Here is a 17857-nt window from a genome sequence, read left to right on the forward strand (position 1 = left end):
AGAGAAATGGAAATAAAAACAAAAATAAACAATTGGGACCTAATGAAACTTCAAAGCTGTTGCGCAGCAAAGGAAACCATAAACAAGACGAAAAGACAACCCTCAGAATGGGAGAAAATATTTGCAAACGAAGCAACTGACAAAGGATTAATCCCCAAAATATACAAGCAGCTCATGAAGCTCAGTATCAAAGAAACAAAAACCCAATCCAAAAATGGGCAGAAGACGTAAATAGGCATTTGTCCAAAGAAGATATACAGATTTCCAACAAACACATGAAAGGATGCTAAACATCACTAATCATTAGAGAAATGTAAATCAAAACTACAATGAGGTATCACCTCACACCAGTCAGAATGGCCATCATCAAAAAATTTACACACAATAAATACTGGAGAGGGTGTGGAGAAAAGGGAACCCTCTTGCACTGTTGGTAGGAATGTAAATTGATACAGCCACTATGGAGAACAGTATGGAGGTTCCTTAAAAAACTAAAAAGAGAACGAGCATACGACCCAGCAATCCCACTACTGGGCATATACCCTGAGAAAACCATAATTCAAAAAGAGTCATGAACCACAATGTTCACTGCAGCACTATTTACAGTAACCAGGACATGGAAGCAACCTAACTGTCCATTGACAGATGAATGGATAAAGATGTGGAATATATACAATGGAATATTATTCAGCCTTGAAAAGAAACGAAACTGAGTTATTTGTAGTGAGGTGGATGGACCTAGAGTCTGTCATACAGAGTGAAGTAAGTCAGAAGGAGAAAAACAAATACCGTATGCTAACACATATATATGGAATCTAAAAAAAAAAAAAAAAAAAGGTTCTGAAGAACCTAGGGTCAGGACAGGAATAAAGACACGGATGTAGAGAATGGACTTGAGGACACGGGGAGGACGAAGAGTAAGCTGGGACGAAATGAGAGAGTGGCATAGACTTATATACACTATCAAATGTAAAATAGATAGCTAGTGGGAAGCAGCCGCATAGCACAGGGAGATCAGCTCAGTGCTTTGTGTCCACCTAGAGGGGTGGGATAGGGAGGGTGGGAGGGAGACGCAAGAGGGAGGAGATATGGGGATATATGTATACACATAGCTGATTCACTTTGTTATATAGCAGAAACTAACACAACAATGTAAAGCAATTATACTCCTATAAAGATATTTAAAAAAACAAAGAAAAAAGCTGACTAACCTTATAATAGTATAATAAAATAATAAAATGACACTGTAGAAAAATATTACTTTAAAAGTTAAAGAGCCATATAAAAAATTTTTTTTGATTCTAGTGGAATCAAAAATACTCCAGCAAGCTCCACGATGAAATAATATCTACACACACGGAGAATACATCTAAAAAATATAAATCAGCCATGATGCTCTCTAATTTACCTCCACACTAAACCAAAACAAATTCACCTCTGGATCTTCCATTAACTGAATATGCAAACATTCAAGAAGAAATCAAAATTTCTCCACAATAATAAAAGTAGTGTTTTTTTTAGTCTGTACTAAAGACTCATTAGAGAGAACTCTGTATCCCTCTGAAAGCAAAGAGGTGTCACTGTCTAAATCAGCTGATAAGCTCATCAGGCAGTGGTAGTGTACACTCCTGAGGATACAATGAGGAAAGTCAGCCAAAGACATGACAACTTATAACGTGCTGGCAAGATTCCAAGTTGCTCAGAGAAGGGAAAATTATTTAAAGAAGTTTGAATTAATATGAATCTACCCAAACACAAATCTTACCCATGTAAGATAAAAAAGCATGGACCAATTCAATCCCCTAATTACTAATTCAGAGATAACTGTAATAGGCTACACTATTTAGTCACCCTATGTAAGTCTATAGGACTCACTAAGGCCATCTTGACCACTCGGTATTTTGTCTCTGAAAACAATTTAAAAGGCGTCATTCTCTTTCAATAAACATGACTATTTACTTCTTAATTAACACATCTACTATTTAACTACATGCATTAACTGTATTTTACTATGGTACTCAAAGGACTGTTAAAATTAAGATTATAAACCAACTTTTACTTTTGTAATAATCCAGACAGCACATCTGCTTTAAATGGTGTTGCTGCTTTGGGGTTTGTGTTTTTTTTTTATCGTTTAGCCACTTAATTTCAGTCAAGTGATCAGAGAGTAGAGACAAACACAAAAATGTTAAAAATGGCCTGAAAAACCTGAATGACCCCAGTAAGAATAACATGTTTTCATAATATAATGACCATCCTTTCTCCAATTCTTGGTATGTCTGATGATCTTAGGTGTAACATATAATGAATGGCAATTATGTGTATAATTCAGGTGCCAAATTACTCCTTTGTTATCCAAATCACTATAGGACTGTCACATAAAGCTGTCATAAGAAGTGACCAATAAATCTACCAAAAATTATAAGAACTACCAAAAATATGCACGTGGGTCAGGAGAATTAGGCAAGCAATCTGGAAATAAAGTTTTGGGCTCAATACTGAAACTGACTCCACAACGTAGTATACAAAAGCTTGTGGAAAACCTCAACACTCACGTGACTTAAAAAAAATTAATCACCTGATATTTTCAAAAATTTGAAAAATTTAAATCTCCCTATTTTACAATTGCCAGGGTTTTTTTTTTTTTTTATAAAATATGATTTACATATTTTTGAACTTCATGTAACATTAAATAAGGGTACTTAAATTTTATGTTGATCCAAAAGGGGCATGAATTTAAGAAGACTGAATAAAACTGTCAAATACGAAAGTCTGACACAACATAGCTGAATCCAAGAACACGTACACTACAAGACAATGGATAAAGTATAGGAGAATTCTAAAACTATTTTAAAAACTCTGAATGGTATATCCATAAAATGAACTAGTTCTCAGTAATAAACAGTAATAAACCACGAGTACAGGCAACAAGGATGAATCCTAAAATACACGGTGAAGCAGTCAGACAAAAAGAACACACTGTATGATTCCATTTATTTAAAGCTCTAGAGAATGCAAACTATAGTGACAAAAAGCAGATCAGTGGTTACTTGGAGATAGGGAAGTACGAGAGGCAAGAAAGGATTACAAAGGGGCATGAGGAAAATCTGCGGGGGATGGATATGTTCACTGCCTTGATTGCGAGGCTGGTTTCACAAGGGTCCAAATTCAACAAACTGTACACTTTCAATATGTGCAGTTTATCATATGTGAACTATAAATTATACCTCAGTAAAATACTTAAACAAGCCCTCTCCCCTCCCTGAGAGAAGGGGGAAGCCTAAACGTCCTGAGTTTAGCACCCAACAGATGTTCACTGAACTTTATAGCACTGCCTAGGGGGCAATAATCCAGGCCCGGGGGCTATTAATATAGATAGATATATGTATATATGAACATTCTGCCAAGTTTATAGTATAAAGAGGCATTCCAGTGCTGTACTTTTCTCAACCGGAACAGGAAGATTACATTCACTACTCCCAGGAAAACTGTGAATGTGGTAGAAAGGAGGGAGAGGGTGTCAGGCAAAACTCCACTGAATCCTATAGTTGAGGCCCCTCCAGCGCTACAGCAGGAAATAAATGTTGCCCAGAGGCAGACTTCATGCCTGACTTATTAAAATAAAATACCCTTGAAAGACTGGGGGAAGAAAATGGGAACATCTGGTCTAAACCTTCTTTCACTTTATCCAGTAATGCCTTAGATAAACAGGACCTTTTTGGGAGGGGTGCTTAGCAAAATATAAGAGAAGCTGGGCATACCTTCTATAGATCAGAGAAGATCTTTTAAACTGTAAAATAATCTTTAATATTTATGGTTCTGTCATCACAGTTTTGTTAGTCTAGTGATGTCTTATAAGCACAGGATAGAAGACTCCCATGACCATTTTCTTCAGCACGTTCCCTGAAGCAAGGCATGCTAGGGACCACCTAATTATCAATACATAATGTAAAGTTACTGCAAAATTAACTATAGGTCTATGGAACATTTAATTTTAAGCCCAGATCAAGAATTACAAATGCATTCTCCACTGGTGTCCTGTGTGCCATATGGTAGTTAGGCATATATCCTCAAAGAGTCAAGAGACATTGGTTCAAACAGGTGCAATTAATGTCAGTTCAAACGTATGGATGTTTAATAATCTCAAATCATTTTATCCTCACTGAGAGAAAGGGCAATTACTGAAAACTACTGACCAATGGCTGTACTTGTTCATTTGTATATCAAAATAAGTTAAGCATTCTCGTTTCACAAAATACTTGTTTTCTTTGGGGAGGGATAGTACCTAGGTGACAGAATTGCAGCTAAGTTTTTCTGCTTCTTTGCAGTTGTATATATATATATATATATATATATATACACATGTTTTGTTGGGGGTTTTTTTGCGGTACGCGGGACTCTCACCTGTTGTGGCCTCTCCCGTTGCAGAGCATAGGCTCCGGAAGCGCAGACTCAGCGGCCATGGCTCACGGGCCCAGCCGCTCCACGGCATGTGGGATCCTCCCGGACCGGGGCACGAACCCGCGTCCCCTGCATCGGCGGGCGGACTCCCAACCACAGCGCCACCAGGGAAGTTCATGTTGTCCGTATTTTTTAAACGTGCTTTTTTATCATCAAAAAAAGTTACTAAAAGAAAGAATTACCTTATGTATTTTAGTAAAACTATAGTTTTAAAACATAAGCAATAGAGTAAATGAAAAGTATCCCAGGGGCTTCCCTGGTGGCGCAGTGGTTGAGAGTCCGCCTGCCGATGCAGGGGACACGGGTTCGTGCCCCGGTCCGGGAAGATCCCACAGGCCGCGGGGCGGCTGGGCCCGTGAGCCATGGCCGCTGAGCCTGCGCTCTGCAACAGGAGAGGCCCACGTACCGCAAAAAAAAAAAAAAAAAAAGTATCCCAAAAGGTATTCATACTATCAACATTAAATCATCAACACAAACTAAGTAGGTTTTTCCTTGAGTTTCTGTTTTGTTTTTTTATTGTCTACTAGCTGATGTTTCTGTCTTTTCCTTTCTTACAAGTGTTTTCTCTTTCACTTTCCCCTCCTCCTGCATTTAGTTAGGGCACCCTAGATCTGGAGGTAGAGTGGTTTACAAGAAAATAACAATGAATGTTGATTTTGCAGATCTAAATAAAACCAACAGGAGGATAAAGACAAGAATTCCCTCGACCAAACAAATTTAACCACCACAGGCAAGAAGAAAAAAAGCAAGAATGTAAGCCTTGTTTTACCTTTTTTTTTTTTAAACTCAGCTGTCCAAATTTGGAAGAACTGCTTTAACACTTCTCTAACAAACATAATTTCGACGCTTCAAACAGTTTTTTGTTACTTTATGATATAGGATATAAATTACTTTTTAAATTATATTTTTCCAAAAAGGGGAAGATATTTCTGGGGAAAAAAGACCATGCCAAATATCTGCCCATAAAACATGCACAGGATATACACACAGTTTTTAGGTCAATATAATTTAAATTATAAATTTTACTGTTTTAATCACACTCCAAAACCATCGTGAGATGTTTACAACACTAATATTTCATCTTTGCGAATTTAATGTTTTACTCATTTTGTGAGAGACAGAAGAAATATTTTAAGAAAATTGATGCCTTTATGAAATGCTTGAAAAGAAAACTAATACTCTGTCTACAAAAAGGAAGGGCCAATTTTCCAGTGAACACCAGAAGAAAGAAAACAAGTGGCCTCAGGCCAAAGATAAAATAACTTTTTCCTCACACAGTAGTTTCCCTTTCTTTCCAAACATCAAATTACCACAATACAGCTTAGTTATACCACCGCAATAGCCTCCTACAGGACCTCCCTCCCTTACCCTGAGCCAGTCCAATTCTTCAAGGTCTCACCAGTTTACAACCTACAGTCTGAGAGCCTTACAGTCTCTGTAAGAATTTATGAATTGTTTCCTCCCCAAAGTCATATGTTGAAGTCTTAACCCCCAGTACCTCAGAATATGACTATATTTGGAGAGAGTCTTTAAAGAGGTAATTAAGGTTAAATGAGGTCACTGGGGTAGGCCCTTAATCCATCTACAAGTTGCCAGCAAGGAACCCAATGTTGATGCCCTAACCCCCAGTACCTCAGAATATGACTATATTTGGAGAGAGGGTCTTTAAAGAGGTAATTAAAGTTAAATGAGGTCACTGGGGTGGGCCCTAATCCATCTACAAGTTGCCAGCAAGCAACCCAATGTTGATGCCTAACTTCTTTAATCACTGTAACTTTTACTACAGGTAAAACCTTTTTATTCTTTCCTCTGTGTGTCTATTTTTCCAACTAAGACAGTAAGCTTCCAACAGTATTTATTCTGTGTTCTCCCTAGTGCCTAACCCAATTCAACATACCTCCTAATCCATCTATTACCATCTACTCAATGAGTAACTACCTCAGATCTTCTTGGGAAGTGTTTCACAGGAAGGCAATGGTATCAGTTTTCTCTATCTAGAAATAGTTCATCTCCTTATTCTTATTCACCCATGTGGAACCCCACTATAATTATTTAATTATAGTACACTAACTTTATCATACTAAACATCATTTCCCAACTGTATTTATAGTGATGCTCTTTTAAGCAGGAAACTAGTTTACAAGAAAAAATAATACCTTTCTTGTTATAAATATGGGGTTGATAATGTATGTAACAATGTAACAATATCAAATGAATTCCTACTTTAGGCCAAACGTGTTTTAAGAGCACATATAACTGTTCGGGAAATATAACTGGTGATATTATCATCATTCACATGCACCATCAAGCAGTCCTGAATTCTACAGTAAGTTGTTCGCTTCTTTACTCTGAATCAGAAGCTTTTGCTGATAGATGTGTCATTTGCTCTAGCATATATAGGGACATTTCCAACCCAAGATGTCAACTCTGCCCGAAGATATTTTGGGAAAAGCACAGAGTACTTTGTGCATATTATAAATATACAAAAGGGAACCAACCTGCAACTCAACCTGAACCAAATCTATTATGTCAGACTTGAGATGTAATCTGAAGAAAATAATCTGCTCTTAACTCAGGACAGTATCTTCCAGGCAACTGTTACTCCCCAGCTTCTAAATCTTAATCTGAACTCTAGACAATGGGTCCATTTCTTTGTTTGTAAAGCAGAGCCTCTCCACCACATCAGCTAAAGGCTAAAGGCCTGATCAATGCAAAATTACATTTCAAGGATTTCCATCAATGTCTCCAAGCACCAAGCCTTGCACAGATATAGTAAACTCTGGGGAGAGCCTCTACTCCCTCACCATATATATGCATTTAAAAGATATCTGAATTACACAAAGAAAATCCTAAAGATGCCACCAGAAAACTACTACAGTTAATCAATGAATTTGTAAAGTAGCAAGGTACAAAATTAATGCACAGAAATCTCTTGCACTCCTATACACTAATGATGAAAAATCTGAAAGAGAAATCAAGGAAACACTCCCATTTACCAATGCAACAAAAAGAATAAAATACCTATGAATAAACCTACCTAAGGAGTCAAAAGACCTATATGCAGAAAACTGTAAGACACTGATGAAAGAAATCAAAGACAATACAAACAGATGGAAAGATATACCATGTTCTTAGACTGGAAGAATCAACATTGTGAAAATGACTATATTACCCAAAGCAAGCTACAGATTCAGTGCAATCCCTATCAAATTACCAATGGCATTTCTCACAGAACTAGAACAAAAGAAATTTACAATTTGCATGGAAACACATAAGACCCTGACAGCCAAAGCAGTCTTGAGAAAGAAAAACAGAGCTGGAGGAATCAGGCTCCCTGACTTCAGACTGTACTACAAAGCTACTGTAATAATCAAGACAGTACGGTACTGGCACAAAAACAGAAATATAGATCAATGGAATGGGACAGAAAGCCCAGAGATAAACCCACACACATATGGTCACCTTATCTTTGACAAAAGAGGCAAGAATACACAATGGAGCAAAGACAGCCTCTTCAATAAGTGCTGCTGGGAAAACTGGACAGCTACATGTAAAAGAACGAAATTAGAACACTCCCTAACACCACACACAAAAATAAACTCAAAATGGATTAAAGACCTAAATGTAAGGCCAGACACTATAAAACTCTTCGAGGAAAACATAGGCAGAACACTCTATGACATAAATCACAGGAAGATTCTTTTTGACCCACCTCCTAGAGAAATGGAAATAAAAACAAAACTAAACAATTGGTACCTAATGAAACTTCAAAGCTTTTGCACAGCAAAGGAAACCATAAACAAGACGAAAAGACAACCCTCAGAATGGGAGAAAATATTTGCAAACGAAGCAACTGACAAAGGATTAATCCCCAAAACATACAAGCAGCTCAGGAAGCTCAGTATCAAAGAAACAAACAACCCAATCCAAAAATGGGCAGAAGGCCTAAACAGACATTTCTCCAACGAGGATATACAGATTTCCAGCAAACACATGAAAGGATGCTCAACATCGCTAATCATTAGAGAAATGCAAATCAAAACTACAATGAGGTATCACCTCACACCATTCAGAATGGCCATCATCAAAAGATCTACAAACAATAAATGCTGGAGAGGGTGTGGAGAAAAGGGAACCAACCCTCTTGCCCTGCTGGTGGGAATGTAAACTGATACGGCCACTATGGAGAACAGTATGGAGGTTCCTTAAAAAACTAAAAAGAGAACGAGCATACGACCCAGCAATCCCACTACTGGGCATATACCCGGAGAAAACCATAATTCAAAAAGATACACATACCCCAGTGTTCACTGCAACACTATTTACAATAGCCAGGACATGCAAGCAACCTAAATGTTCACTGACAGATGAATGGATAAAGATGTGGCACATATATACAATGGAATGTTACTCAGCCATAAAAAGGAATGAAATTGAGTTATTTGTGATTAGGTGGATGGACCTAGAGTCTGTCATACAGAGTGAAGTAAGTCAGAAAAAGAAAAACAAATATCATATGCTAACGCACATATATGGAATCTTAAAAAAACGGTACTGATGAACCTAGTGGCAGGGCAGCAAAAAAGATGCAGATGTAAAGAAAGGACTTGACACAGCAGGGGAAGGGGAAGCTGGGATGAAGTGAGAGAGCAGCACTGACATACATACACTACCAAAAATAAAATAGATAGCTAGTGAGAAGCAGCTGCAAAGCACGGGGAGATCTGCTCGATGCTTTGTGATGAACTAGAGGTGTGGGATACGGAGAATGGGAGGGAGGCTCAAGAGGGGATATGGGGATATATGTATACTCATAGCTGATTTACGTTTTTATACAGTAGAAACTAACACAACATTGTAAAGCAATTATACTCCAATAAAGATATACAAAGAAAAAGTATCTGACATGCAAAGAGGACTTCAGCCGCCAAACAGGGCACTGTATACATAATAGGAATTTGGAGTACAATAAAAACTGACATACATCTCTCCCCTAGCAACAGCAGTTAGGGGGCTCACGCGATGAAATGAAGGAGTGTGTTAAATGGAGAAAGGAAACCAGAAACAAGAGAGGGGAAAAGAAATACTGAAAGGAGCCAAGGAAAGGGTGGGAACACACGTAAGAGTTATGGTACGCATCTGAGCAATCTAGTAGTAATGTGTTGAGACAAACTTCATCAGTTTTTTTGTTTGTTTTTGCAAATGACGTAGGCAAGACGAGTGATGAAGAGTCAAGGGGCTCCCCAAACTAGCTCTAAGTGACAACTTGCCTGTGGAAAGGAACTTATGACAACCCCTAACCCCTGCCTCTGTCTACCTAAATAAGCAGAACTATAATTCTCAAAGCCGCTCAGGTAACAGAGCAGCTAGAAGTCACCAGAACTCACTGCAGAGCACCCTGAGATACAGCTATATTGAACTTAAAATAGCTAAGTATATAATTTCTGCTAATCACAAACCCCACTTCGGCCTAGATTCTAAAAAAGATACCAAAAGGTTAAGAAAACTTTTTGAGAGTGAAACATGGAAATGAGAAATCCAACACATTAATTTGTCTGCCTACTGGGGAACAGTCTGCCAATTCACAGAACACCAGAAACAGGGCCTAAAAGGCAGTGAAATTAAACAATACGCTCATTACATGAGGGAGTATGTAAGCAATACTTTTGAAGCCTAGTCTTGATTGGCAACTATTTCTGTAGAGTAAGACAGTAAATTTTTCAGACTTTGAAGGCTCTCCATCTCTGTCTCAACTATGCAACTATTCAAATCTGCCACTGCTGCTGCGAAAGCAGCCACGAACACCAAGAAAGAATCACAGACAATAAGAATGAGAGTGGCTGTGCACCAATAAAACTATGTGCACTGACATTTGATCTTCATATATTTTTCACATGTCATGCAATATTATTCTTTTGATTTGGTTTTTCAACCATTAAAAAATGTACAAACCATCCCTAGCTCTTAAACTGTAGAGAAAAAAACAGGCTGCACAGATTTGGCCCTTGGCCCTTAAGTTTACAGACCTCTGTTTTTGAGGACCCTAATGGGAGATGGGAGTGAGGGGGCAGTGGGGGATCGAGTCCAGTCTAGATAAACCTGGTCCATTTGTAAACTAGCCCATCAGCAAGCAGGAAATCTGGGCATCCCAGACAAGATTATTCCCACCACCCTCTAAACCCTCTCAGTTCCTCCCTCAGGCAAAGGCACAGGTGCACTGCATTAGAATTCAAGCCAAGAAACTTCCAAGTTTTGTTGGGTTTTAAATGGAGTCATTTACCTAAATTCTACCGGGGCTAAAGCATATATTTTACAAATTTAGATGATGTGACTCCTACAAAAAGTTCATTGTAGTTCCCTATACCCAAATGCAACATGTAACCCTGAAACGCACTCCATCACTTCATAAATGTTTCAGATTAGGTGTTACTTATTCTGTAAAAGGCAACCTAAATGAGGAATGCCTACGGAAACACAAACGGGATGTTTACGCCGCAGCTGTCCAACCAACACGGCTTGATGACAAGAGTCTGGCCACTTTTCAGATTATTCCCCTCTCGACACCAAAAGAACTTGGGAGAGTCTTCCTTCTAGGCTGGTGAAGTCAAGGTCCTCTTATCTGATGACACTGAAACACCAGCCGCCACCCGCACCCACTCCGCCCAAGGCCCGCAGCGTCCAAACCCGGATTCCGCCCCAGCAGAGCAACCTCGGCAGCCCCAGCCGCTGAGATGGACGGAGACTTCCCACAGCCCCCTAACTCGCCCCTGGACACAGAGCAGCAGCGGCCCCTCCCACCCTCTCCCGGCCCTTCCCCCTCTCCGCAGTCCCAGCATGAATTTCCAGCCTTTGTGCCTCTGCAAAAGAACGCAGCAAGAATTTACACCATCACCACCGCTGACACACACACACACACACACACGCACAACTTCGGAACAGCGCTTCCCTACAAACATCCGGCATGCCGGGGCTGCGAAACTGCAGACAAAGGCGCCCCATCGCCGCGGGGCGAGGGGATAAAGAGGGAGGCGGGAGCAAAACACTCCCACCAACGCGGACAGCTGACGAAAGGGCACTGGCGCCAGGGAGAGGGATGAAAAGTGGGGGCGGATACCAGTGAGCCGCGCGCTCTGGGTGTCCAGCAGCCGAGGCGAGAGACGCCAGTCTGGGGGCGCGTCTCCCCACCCCCGCGTAACGACAGAGTGGGCGTCCGACCCGGGGCGCGGCCACCGCAGCCGACGGCAACAGGCGCCCGCGCCCCGCTGCGCCCGGCCCGCGTGCCAGGCCCGGGGTCCGCCTCCTCAGCACCCTTACTATGCCCCTCCTGGCGAACAAAAAGACGAAACTTTTCAACCTCTCAGAATCAACAAGAGCAAAAGGAGGGGAGAAGTGGCTGAAAGAACCGGAACGACCGCTTGGGGACCCGGCGAGTCGCAAAGGAAACTTCCAGACCCCATCATTTTCAACAGCCAGAGGAGCAGCTGCTTCCCGGTAGCGCCGGGCCGCGCAGGGTGGGCCGCCCGCCCGCCCCGCGCGCCGAGCCCCGGGCGGCCGCGCACCTTCCCGGCCGGTGCGCGCGCAGAGCACGGGGGCGCGCTCCGGCCTCCTGGCCCGGGCCCCGGCGCCGCTTACCCTGCTCGCGGCGGCCGCCGCCGGCGGGAACGCGAAAGGAACGGAGGGCTGGGGAGCTGGGGTCGCCTGGGACACTGGGAGCCTCGCCTCGCCTCGCCCACGCTCGCTGTCTTCTGTCCTGAAGTAACGTCCCGGCGAGGAGCTTCGGGAGGAACGCGCACTGACGCTCCCGCTCGACCGAGAAACTTAATCCTGCCCGGCCGCCGGCGGCCCGACGCCAGCCTCGCGCTCCGCCGCGCCCCCTCCCCCTGCGCGCGCCGCACTTGCGCCGACCGGGGCTGCCGCGGAGGCGGCTGCGGCGGCGGGGCCCGGGCTGCAAGGGCTGCGTGACGCCTTCGGCCGGCTGGGCGGCTGGCGCGCCTCGGCCAATCAGGGGGCGCGGCCCAGCCGGCCGGCCCCGGGGTTTAAACTAGCTCCGCGGGCGCTCGGCGGGGGATGTGGAGAGTGGGTTCCACACGGTTGCTGGAGAAAAGCCCCCTTAAATGTCAAGGTCAAATAAAAAAGAAGCATTGATTTGGACAAGTCTGTCCCATGCAACGTTTAGGATATACACTAAAAAATTCTTTATCTGTAATTCGGATTTACCTGGGCAGCCTGTGTTTTTATTTGCTGAATCTGGTAACCTGCGGGAACCGGTAGCCTCTATTTCTAGTTTTGAGGACTTTTTTTTTTTTTTTTTTTTTTTTTTTTTTTTTTTTTTTTTTTTTTTTTTTTTTTTTTTTTTTTTAATGCGGATTGCTCTCTGGTAGCTCATTAAAGTGATGAGAAGCACTTTAATGAGGATGCTTGGGGGCGGGGCTCATCTAACTTTCTAGAAAGTAACTTTTAGCGCATCAATGTCCATTCTCAGACAGATGATCCAACTAAAAAACACACAAACAAAAAGTGGAGGAAGGGTTCAGAATTACACGGTGCCAGGAAAAACATTCATTTCTATTCTGTGCCATTTAAGATTGTCTTTCTGATATTCTCAATTTCCTGAGTCCCAGGAATATTCGCTGGGGAGGAAAATTGCTCCCTCTTTCAATACATAAGTCTAATATTAAAGTATACATCAAAGGATACTCAGAAGCCCAATTAAAAATATTTAAAGAATTTATTTTAATATCCTGAATTAAAGGTCTGTTTTTCTTCAGCAGACTTGTAAATTTGGTTTGTCTTAAAAACCCGATTTGTATTTCTACAATATTCAGCAACTATTTAAGGGGAAACACCGTTTATAAAATATACAAGACTTCAGAGGGAAACTGGTTTAAGTTTTTAAATGGATATTATCAGAAAGCTGCAAAATAGAACATTTGCCTGTAAATGACTAGGAGTTGAGTAGTCAGCTCAGTGCCCTGGGCTGAAGAGAGTGTCTTCAGCCCAAGGACGCTTGCTCTTTTATAAACATATGAATTGGTGTAGGTTTTCCCACTGGGAAACAAAAACATGGAATAGATTTCTTCATAGTCTATGGATATTCATTTCCTCTGGGTCTTTTGAAAATGAAAGTTAAGATAGGATAAAGGAAAAACTCATTTACCTTATCTTTTCCGTTGTCTCTTCAACACATCAAAAAGAGAGAAAAAAGGAGAAAAGAGAAATAGAAGGAGAGAAGAAGGGGAGGGAGGGAGGAAGGGAAGCGGGGAGGGAGGGGGGAGAGAGAGAGAGCAAACAAATAAGCTACCTCCCAAACCTGTCTCTCCCCAGCTACCACACTTTTCCCCTCTCCTTCTTAGTTAAATTTGTTGAAACCAACCAACTGCATCTGGCTTCCTGCCCCTTCATAGTACAGAACAGGCGCTTGCTAGGGACACCAGTGACCTCCCACTACCTAAATCCAGCGGATGTGTTTCTCTCCTCATATTCCTGTTCTCTTCAGATGCGTTCATAACTGTTGCACTCTCTCTTCCTGAACTGTTCCCCTCCCCTTGTAATTCCAGGCAATCACTCACTCTTGGTTTTGCTCCTTCCTCTTAGTTAGGGGCAGAAGTGTGAGACCTGAAGCTCATACAGTTTGGGGCTCTGCTTTTAGAAAAGAAAAACAAAGATATCTTTCCTGTGAAAATTTTACAAAAATATATGACCACGTAAACCCGTTGCTAGGGCTCCTCCCAAGCAAGAGAAGGACCCAGAATCTTCACCTTTATTAGCTGCAAAGTTGCTCTGCCTCTGTCTTCAGACCACTCTTTGATATTCTTTGCCAACTAATCTCTCCGTAATCTTTAAATGGAATTCCTCAAGACTCAGTGATAGGCCCTCTTTTCAACTGTATCCCTAAATCAGTTCATTCTCACCTCTAGCTTATCATTTATTGGTTAAGGATTCCTAAGCTGTTATCTTCAATGCAGACTTCTCCATCTATCTGAGTTTATTTGACTTCCCCATATGCCCGTCTCAAACCTAGATTACCCAGAATGGAACCATGATATTTGCTCAGGCCTGGCCATCTTTCACAGTTCAGTGTTTCAGTGAATGGCACAGCCATGGACATTACTCCATGATTCCCACAAGTTAGGATAAACCCACTGAGATACATTCTCATCTGTACTTTTGCTTCACAGTATTCATCCTACTTTGAAATTATACATTTAGTTTATATATTTAGTTATATATGCAATGTTTCTCTTCCCACTTAGACCACAAACTACTCAAGAGCAGGGCCCACTTCACCAGATCATCCTCAGAGCCTAGCAAAATGTTTCATACCTTATCAGTGTTCAGTTGACATGGGACGAATACATGAATGCAAGAATGAATGATTTGTCTATATAACTTTTTTTGTTCTTGCCATAGAGTCATCTCCAGGCATCCCATTTGGAGAGTATTCTCTTATTGCTTAGAAATTCCAGAGGATTCCTCCTTTTTGAATAGCAAAGCTCTTCCATTTGTCCGTTTCCAAATCTGGTCATTCTCAGATGCAAAGGAAGTAAGTGCATGAAATGCTAGCTGGTAGAAAAAGAATAGGAGAATGATTCCATAACTAGTTACTGAAAGTATTCTAAGGGCGTTGAAAGGTAAAATGGCATTTATTCTATTGAACCATAGGAAAAAATCCCAGCTTAAAGGATTTAATACCTTGGTTTGTTGCAAGTTTACAAATGAGATTAAAACAAAGCGTGGGTTAAAAAGATACTACTGTTCTGGTCTCATTTAGCAAAGCAAATTGTACATGCCCATCTTAAATGGTAATACATCAGAAGTCAAAAAGGCATTTTGCCTATGTTACTTCTTCCATAAAATTACCCAGAACTGGGATGATTCCACTCAGGAGCATCTCCTTTTGAAGTAAACCTGTATCATTACTGCTCCATTCTCTTCTGCTTGTTCTCACCCAGAGGACCCCAAGACTTTCTAGAGTGACAAGGCAGTGTGGTGTATTGCACTGGTTTAAAAAAAATGTTTTTTAATTAAAATAAAATCTTACAGAGAAAGCCCAAGTATGTAGAGGATAAAGTAGAGTTGCTCTTGTCTATGGGGTGGGTTGAAACTCACTCCATGGGTACAGGTTAATAATTCTTTCTATTTCCTGTCAAGCACAGGCTCCGGGATCTGAAGATGAAGGAATTAGGAACGTTGTCTGCACCCCAGCTGTATTCCCAGGGAGGCATTTGGCACAGCAATTTGTTTTTCTCAAATTTGAGTAATGTTCAGACCATTTTTGTAAGGGAAAAGTTTTGAGGACTTCCAGGATTGGCTAGACTTATTTTTTATTATAATTTAACAAGTACAAATATCAACTGAGTATATAAAACTCTAATACTGGTGAAAGACCCAACTTGTCTACTCAAAACCTTTAATGTCTGCTATTAAAGACAGATCCTAGAAATTCCAAGTTTGATCCATCAAGTTACAAAGTTGCCTCCCAGGCAACACAGTCTTTGTTCTGCTCTCCTAACAGTGGGCCAGTTCCTCCCTCACTTGGTAGGTGTCACCACAGGCCTCACAGGTCAGCACTGTGTATGAACCAGATACTTTCCCCAGGATTAAATGACTTTGGAGGAATTCTAACTGTGGGACAATGGATTATTTCCAAACCTTTAACCAGCTGTGACTCTTATTAATAATGCTTCATTTAAATGCAAACTACTTGATGTGTCTACATCTCCTCCTGCCTAAGGGTTAACTAATGTATAACAGATATGCATTTTTATTTATTATAGTTTGCAGAAAGGTTTTTATGTTCTATCAGTGTTGGCTGACTGACTTTCTGGTTTCAATCGGCCTCTAGTTTCTCAAATAAAAGAAAGGAGTTTGGATACTTTTTTTTCAGTTTCTTCAATGTTAGAAAAAAAAAATAGACCATTTTAAACAATCTTTAACTTTTTTCTCCATTGAAAACAGACAAGATTGAAAAGAGATGAAGAAGAAAGCAAAGAATGTTAGGATAATAAATATATTTGTGTCTACAAGAAATCCATTAGGAGGAAGGAATGACTGAGAGAGAATGCCAGGCATGTGAAAAATGTAAAAATTATATCTCTTGAAAACATGTAGAGTAATCTGTCTCTCTTCATATAACAAACTGTTTATAGAATAGAGGCACTGAAACATACAGTGTGTCTGACTGGGTCTCATCTCTCTGAGGAAGAAAGAAAGGGCATTGGGAGGTCATGACCATCTGACCTTGACTTCATTTACTTATGTACCCACGGAATTCTGGTGCAGTGAGGAAATCTTAGGAGAAAGCAATAGGACGTAGTTATTTTTTGGGTGGAACACATCCAAATAATCTCCAACTCAAGTTTATACAAGCTAGAATAACATTTTGGAATCTCTCTCCTGAAAAATATTTCTTCTGCATCATGTACACTATGAGGGTACAAGTCCTTTGCCCAAGCAAAAGTCAAGACAAATAAGCAATAATGATAATGAGAAGAACTTGTTCAAGTCACATAATAATTTTTAGGTAATACCCCTCCTTTGTGATGGCAGAAAGAACAGAGAAGAAAAATTGAGTTTTCAAGACTGCCACTGCGTCACTGGATCACACATTACCTGAAGCCCACACCCTCTCTTGTACTTCCATTTATAAGAGCCAATAAGTCTCCTTTAGTTCTTAAACTAGTGTGAATTGTGTCTTCTGTTATTTACAACTAAAAGCATTCAAACTGATGAAATATACATATTAAGCCATTCACAGTGTTTTAGGCAGGTACTTTTAACTTTCTAGGAACACACTGAGATTACCTCAGTTAGTGAGAGTTGTTAAAGAATAGTTAGGAATATAAGGAAGATGAGAGTATTCCATAGGTGAAACTCACTGAGAAATGTGACATCTTTCTGGTTATACCACAAACACGCAGAGAAAATGTAAGCTCGTTTCAGAGGATGTAGCTCTAGAGACCAGGTAGGTTTTCACTGGGTCTCTGCAATTTTACCATAATTATGATTCAGTGTAGCCCTGTCCTTATTAATCTTGCTTTCCATCTTTTTCTCAGAATATTTGTTTAAATGGGTTCCTTGAAAGTCTGGTGATCCTTAATGTTCTGATCCATTTAATAAAGAGGCAATGAACAGTTCTAGGCTCGGCACACACTGGAAACATTGTTAACCCATGCACTTCACTTCTGAGGGAACAACACTTAGGAGACCCTAAATTCCAGAAGGAGGAAATCTTGGCTCATAGACATTGATATGTTTAGAGAGGACATTTCTGGATGTTTACCTGAGAAATAGATGATAGATGCCTGGCTGCCAGGAGTTCTGTATGGAAGCCGTGTTGTGTGTGTGTGTGTGTGTGTGTGTGTGTGTGTGTGTGTGTGTGTGTGTGTGTGTGTGT

The 17857-nt window shown here is 40.8% G+C and overlaps 1 protein-coding gene across 1 annotated transcript in view; it reads right to left on the minus strand.

Moving 5' to 3' along the window:
- Nucleotides 1-12265, minus strand: part of MPDZ (multiple PDZ domain crumbs cell polarity complex component) — a 170639-nt gene extending 158374 nt beyond the window's left edge. Inside the window, 1 exon segment of the mRNA XM_007465638.1 lies at nucleotides 12094-12265. The gene's annotated coding sequence lies outside the window, so the exon portion shown is untranslated.
- Between the last annotated feature and the right edge of the window lie 5592 nt (nucleotides 12266-17857).

Source organism: Lipotes vexillifer, unplaced genomic scaffold, assembly GCF_000442215.2.
Source record: "Lipotes vexillifer unplaced genomic scaffold, Lipotes_vexillifer_v1.1 scaffold31, whole genome shotgun sequence".
Lineage (NCBI taxonomy): Eukaryota > Metazoa > Chordata > Mammalia > Artiodactyla > Lipotidae > Lipotes > Lipotes vexillifer.